Here is a 5,970-nt window from a genome sequence, read left to right as displayed (position 1 = left end):
TTTTTTTTTTCCTTTCTAATGCACCGGCTAAGGTTTCCAGTACCGTATTGTTTAGAAGTGGTGAGAGTGGGCATCCTTGCCTTGTTCCTGATCCCAGAGGAAGGGCTTTGTCCTTCACCACTGAGTGTGATGGTCGCTGTAGGCTTTTCATGTATGGCTTTTATTATGTTGAGGTAGTTTCCTTCTGTTTCTAGTTCGTTGAGTGTTTTTATCACGAAAGGGTGTTGGATTTTGTCAAATGCTTTTTCTGCTTTTGAGATAATCACGTAGTTTTAGTTTTTATAATATCGCATATGTCAATTTTAAACCTAGGAGCGAAGTATTTGCTGATAAGCTGGGTCAGGGGCTATGTTAGGCATTTAACATGGTGGTTCCCGTAATCCTCACACAGCCCCACAGAGGGGTAGGTCCCATTTTACGGGTGGGAAAATGAAAAATTAGAGAAGTTAACCTTCCCAAGATTCCCGATTCTGGTGGGGGAGAGCCCAGAGCGATCCGCTCTGATCTTCCCATCCGAATGTGGTCCCTTCCATTCTTTCCCCTTGCACGCCGTTTCGTCCTTTCTCACAGCGCTTAAGCGGACATGTGCTTACTCGTCTGACATCTGCTCTACCGCTAGAATGTAAGAGCTTCAGGGCAGGGCCCTGTCTGCTTTGTTCTCTGTGTACTGGCCCTTAGCAGATGTTGAACAAGTGACTACATGGATGAACCAGGTTGATTCTGGAGGGGGCAGCTGTTGTCTGTCAGGAAACTGTGTGACACAACCGCTGTGTAGCGTACCCTCCACCTTTTTAAAAATTGAGGTGAAATTCACAGAACATAAAATTAACTTTTTAGGTGAACAGTTCAGTGGCATTTAGTGCATTCATAGTGCTCTGCAGTGACCACCTCTGTCTAGTTTCAAAATATCTTCACCCCAAAAGGAAACCTTGTCCCCATTCTCAGTTGTTCCCCGTATGTGACCTCGTGCGTCTGGCGTCTTTCACTCAGGATGTTTATGCGTTCAGCCACCTTGTAGCAGGTGTCAGAATTTCCTTCCTTTTCCTGGTTTTCCGCTGTGCGCCGATACCACTCTGTCTTGTGCACTCACCTGTTGATGGGCACTTGGGCTGTTTCCACCTTTTGGCCGTTATGTATCGTCTGCTGCTGTGACGCAGTCCTGCTGTGCACTTGTTTGAGTACCACCTTCAGCTCCTTTGGGTACGCACATGATTCTGGGCCTGGAATTACCATCGTTACGGTAATTCTATGTTTAACTTTTTGATGGACCGCCATAATTTTCCACAATGGCTGAACCATTTTACATTCCTGCCAGCAGTATATGAGGGTTCCAGTTTCTTCGCATCCTCCCCAACACATGTTATTTCCTATTTTTGCTTATTAATGTTTAAAATTACAGCTATCTTAGTAGGTGAATGAGATGGTTTCTCATTTTGGTTTTGATTTGCTTTTCCTAGTGACCGACGATGCCGAGCATCTTCTCACGCTCGCTGACCATGTGTTGTCTCCTTTGAAGACATGTCTATTCAGATCCTTTGCCCACGTTTGAATTGGCTAGTTTGTCTTTTTGTCGTTGTGTCGTAACGGTTCCTTGCGTATTCTGGTTAGGTGCCGTTTTTGAATGCTGACAGTAAAGCACAGTGCTGGGCAGAATGAATATGTCATCACGTGAACTTGCCTCAGTTGGGAGCTCAAGGTCATTGAGCGGGGAGCCAGAGGGTCGCCCTCTGATTACGTGTCCACCCAGAAGCCGCTGCGTGCTCTGGCTGAGTTGTTCCTTTGGAAGGTGGACTGAGCATTGGGTGTGGCCTGGGAGAGGGAGTTCCCATGCTGGTGCTGCCCCAGGACAAGGCAGTGTGCTCAGGTGAGCACATTGGTTCCCAGGTGCCCTAGGACGGATCACGTGACTGGAGTCTTGCTGAAATGCTCCCTTTCTGTCTGCTTCTTGTCTGAGAATTGGCCAGAGATATTTGAAGCCCTCTTGTTTCAACCAGTAAATTAAATCTTGTGCCCTGGTCGTCCACTAGAAATACTCAATTAAAAATTTTCTAGTAGCTACATCAAAAAAGGTTAAAAGATACAGGTGAAACTAATTTTAATAATGTAACTTCTTTAACCCAGCGTATCAAAAACATTATCATTTCAACACGTCATCAGTATTTTTAAATTACCAAGCTAATTTACACTCGCTTTTTCGTACTGTCTTTACAGAGGTGCGTGGGCTACACTTTCTGTGCGTCTGAGTTTGACTGCTAGGTGTTATCACAGTGACTTGGTCTGCATTTTCGGTTCCACAAAATTCAGAGTCGGAGAAGTAGATTCACAGACCCAAGTTGCTCCAAGTGTATGTAAAAATCTAGTAACAGCCGAATAGGGGCTGTCTCGTAGTCACGATTTCTTTCTCACTTTGAATTTTGAAAGAATTTTAGACGTGCAGAAGAGTTACAAAGACCGTACAGAGTTCCCTTATACCCTGCATCCTGCTTCCCTCACGTTAGCACCTGGCATGGCCACGACACGTGGCCAGGACACAGCGGCTGGCATGTCCAGTGCTCGCCACGAACAGATGCTGGTCGGAGCGCCCATTTCTTGCTAATGTTCATTTTCTGTTCTGGAATTCGCTCCAGGACACTCCATTGAGTCTAGCCGTCAGGTCTCTTTAACCTCCTCCAGTCTGTGACAGTTTCTGTTTTCCCTTACCTTTTACGACCTTGACGTTTTCGAAATGTGCTAGTCAGGCATTTTAGAGACTGCCTACCACCTTGGATTTGTCTGGTGTTTTCTCCTGATTAGACCGGGGTTGTAGATTTTGGTAAGGTAACTGCAGAGGTCAAGAGCGCCCTTACCACATCTTAGTGGGGTGGACCTGATACTGACTGACTGCAGGGGATGTTAACCTTGATCTCTGGGTTAGGGTGGTGTCTGTTAGGTTTCTCTGCTGTAAAGTTACTACCTGCCCCTTTCCATACTTGGTTAGTTAGGAGTAGTCACCCAAGTCCAGCCCGCACTCGGTGAGCATATTTAAAATCACCAGAGCAGCTAACGTCCATCTGTCGGGGGGTGGGGGAGGACGCTTTGAAACTCTACAGATCTCCTATTTCTTTCCTGCGTTTCATCCACCAGTTTTAGTATCCATCAGCGTTCTGTGGTCATTTCCATTTCCTTCATGCCTTCTACATTTATTAGTTGGGATTTATCTGGAAAGAATGGTTGTCCTCCCCCATTTATTTATTCAGTCATTGATTTATATCAGTGTGCATTTGTTGGTATTGGGTCCCCCCCACCTTGGGGTTATAATCCAGTCCTGTTGTTATTTATTTTGTTGTTCAAATCGTTCTCTCTCTGGCAGATGGGAACTCCCTCAGATTTGCCCCTGTGCCTTTCATCATGTTCCCATGTGTTTTGGGGTGCTTCTTCACTTTCTGGCACCACAAGGACCCCAAGCTCATCTTGGTCCTCTTCCTGAGCCCTAGAATCAGCCATTTCTCCCAGGAGCCCTTGTCCCTCTAGTTAGAGAATGGAATTTAAAAGCCAAGGTCTGGGGGCAAAGTGTGCTCATTGCTACCGGGGTGTCACTGTGTCCTAGCCCCTCATGTGACAGAGCTGGGAAACGTATGCGCATATACTGACGCCCCCTTCTGTGTTTATTCCTCTGTCTGTCTGTGTATGAAAATAAACATCAGCCCGTGCCGACGCCCCCAGCGCCGACCCGGCAGCTCCGTGCTCGTTCTGGCGTTCCTCCGTGGCTTATTTTAAGCTGCTCTGAGGGAAAGAAGCTGGCTGCCATTCCCCACAGTGTCCTTGCTGACTGGTTTAACTCCAGTGTACCCCGAGCGCTTCCCGAACTGCCGAGCAGCACCCCTGTGAGCAGCGCGCCGACCAGCTCGAGTCGGCGTCTGGGTGCCGTTCTCTGTGTCTCTGGCGCCAGTGTCCAGTTAAACCCTACTCTGCAGTTATTCGTGACGCTCTTTCCCTCCGTCTGCTGGTGTGGCCGTGTCCCGCATTTGCATGCAGTTGGATTCATCCGCCACGGCCCGCACCTGCCTCGGGTGCCCTGTCTCCCTGCCCGCCTGGTTGCTGTTATTTTAGTTGTATTCAGTGAAACTCGCTCTGGGTCTTGCTCTGCATAGTCATGCCTGCTGCACGACAGAACCGCACGGGACAGTTTCATCCCCCAGCCCCAGTCCCTTTGAAGGCAGCCCCTCCCGCCACCCTCAGTCCCCCGAAACCACTCAGCTGTTTCCCGTCTTGTCATTTTTGCCTTTTCCAGAGTGTCATAGAAGTAGACGCGCACAGCATCCAGCCCTTTGTGTCTGGTGTCTTTCACTTAGCAGGATGCACCCACGCTGTTGGCGTGAGTGAACAGGCCTTTCCTGGGGACTGCCTGCACGAGCTGCTGTGCCTTTACCCTTTCCCGCCGCTGGGGGCGCACCTGAGCGCTCCCAGTTTGCTGATGACGAGTGTTCGCATACAGCTTTTCCCTGTGAACGAGAGTTCTCAGTTCGCTTGGTAAATATCCAGGAGTGGGATTGCTGGGTCTGGGACAGGTATGTTTAGCATTGTAAGAAGCTGCCCGACAGCCGTCTGCAGTGGCCGGTGAGGGCTCTTGCTGCTCTGTGTTCCTGCCGGCGCTCAATGAGGTCGATGGTTTTCTTTTTGCCTTCCTAATGGAGGTGTGGTGGCAGCTTACTTTACAAAAAGTCGTTTTATTCATGTACAATTTATATACCATATAATTCATTCACTTAAAGTGTACATGTCATTGGTTTTTAGTATATTCAGAGTTGGCACAGCCATCACTAATTCTAGAACATTCTCATTGCCCTAAAAAGAGAAACTGTTCCCATGAGCAGTCACTCCCCAACCCCCCCCCGCTCCCCAGCCCCCCGGCAACCACTCATCCACTTTCTGTCTCCGTGGATGCGCCTGTTCCGGACGTTTCACATAGATGGAATCACACGCTATGTGGCCTTTTGTGACTGGCTTCCTTTATTAAGTGTAATGTTTTAAGGTCCATTCACTCTTTTTTATGGCTGAATTCTATTTCTTTCTATAGATGGACCACTTTTTTCTGTTCATTCTTCAGTCGATGGGCGTTTGTGTGGGTTGTTTCCACCGATGAGCTATTTTGTGTGCGATGTGTGTGTGTGTGTGTGTGTGCGCGCGCGCGTGCGTGTGTGTGTGTGTGCGCGTGCACTTTTCCTGGGCGTGGACCTGGGAGTGGAACCGCTGGGTCTCGGCAGTCCTGTGATGGACTCTTCAGCAACCTCCGGACCGTCTTCCACGGCAGCTGCACTAGTTTACATTCCCACAGCTGCGTGCAAGGCTTCCAGTTTCTCTACATCCTCACCAAGATTTTTTCCTTTTGATTGTAACTGTCCTGGTGGATATGAAGTGGTATCATTAGGTTTCGATTTTTGCATTTCCCTGATGGCTGATGACATTGGGCATCTTTTCATGTGGTTTTTTTTGTTTTTTTTTTTTGCTGTTCATATATTTTCTTTGGTGAAGTGTCTTTTCAGAATGTTGTCTTTTTTCATTGGGGTAGGTATTTTCTTACTATTGAATTTAAATAGTTCTTTATACACTTTGGATGCAAGTGCTTTGTGCAGTATATGATTTGCAAATAATTTTCCAAGTGGCTTGTTTTTCATTTTCTCAACAGTATCTTTTGCCCAGCAAAACCTTTGATTTTTTTTTTCTCCTTAGCAAGCTTCTTTATATGCTCCTCAGGGGGAGTTGGGACAGATTCGTAGGCAAGTGCCTGTTGATGCTGGGAGCAGGGTGCACTGTGTTTCCTTAACAGGCGGCTTGGGACACCTCAGCCAGGCCTCCCCTGTCCAGCCTGTAGGGAAGAGGCAGCGGGGGTGCCCTGGACTTAGACTTTCCCCTCCTTGACTAGCTGTCACTGAGCTGGCAGAGTTGGGCCAGGAAACCATCACTGGGGCCGATCTCACGGCTCTGCCTTAC

General features: G+C 48.0%; 1 protein-coding gene across 2 annotated transcripts in view; it reads left to right on the top strand.

Annotated features, from left to right (window-relative positions):
• The window catches only part of MLLT1 (MLLT1, super elongation complex subunit), a 58,859-nt gene that overhangs the window by 20,007 nt on the left and 32,882 nt on the right, over window positions 1-5,970 (top strand). The gene's annotated exons all lie outside the window — the stretch shown is intronic.

This window comes from Pteropus vampyrus, unplaced genomic scaffold (assembly GCF_000151845.1).
Source record: "Pteropus vampyrus isolate Shadow unplaced genomic scaffold, Pvam_2.0 Scaffold226, whole genome shotgun sequence".
NCBI lineage: Eukaryota > Metazoa > Chordata > Mammalia > Chiroptera > Pteropodidae > Pteropus > Pteropus vampyrus.
Note: the sequence above shows the minus strand (reverse complement) of the source record. Positions and strands in the feature narration are given on the sequence as shown.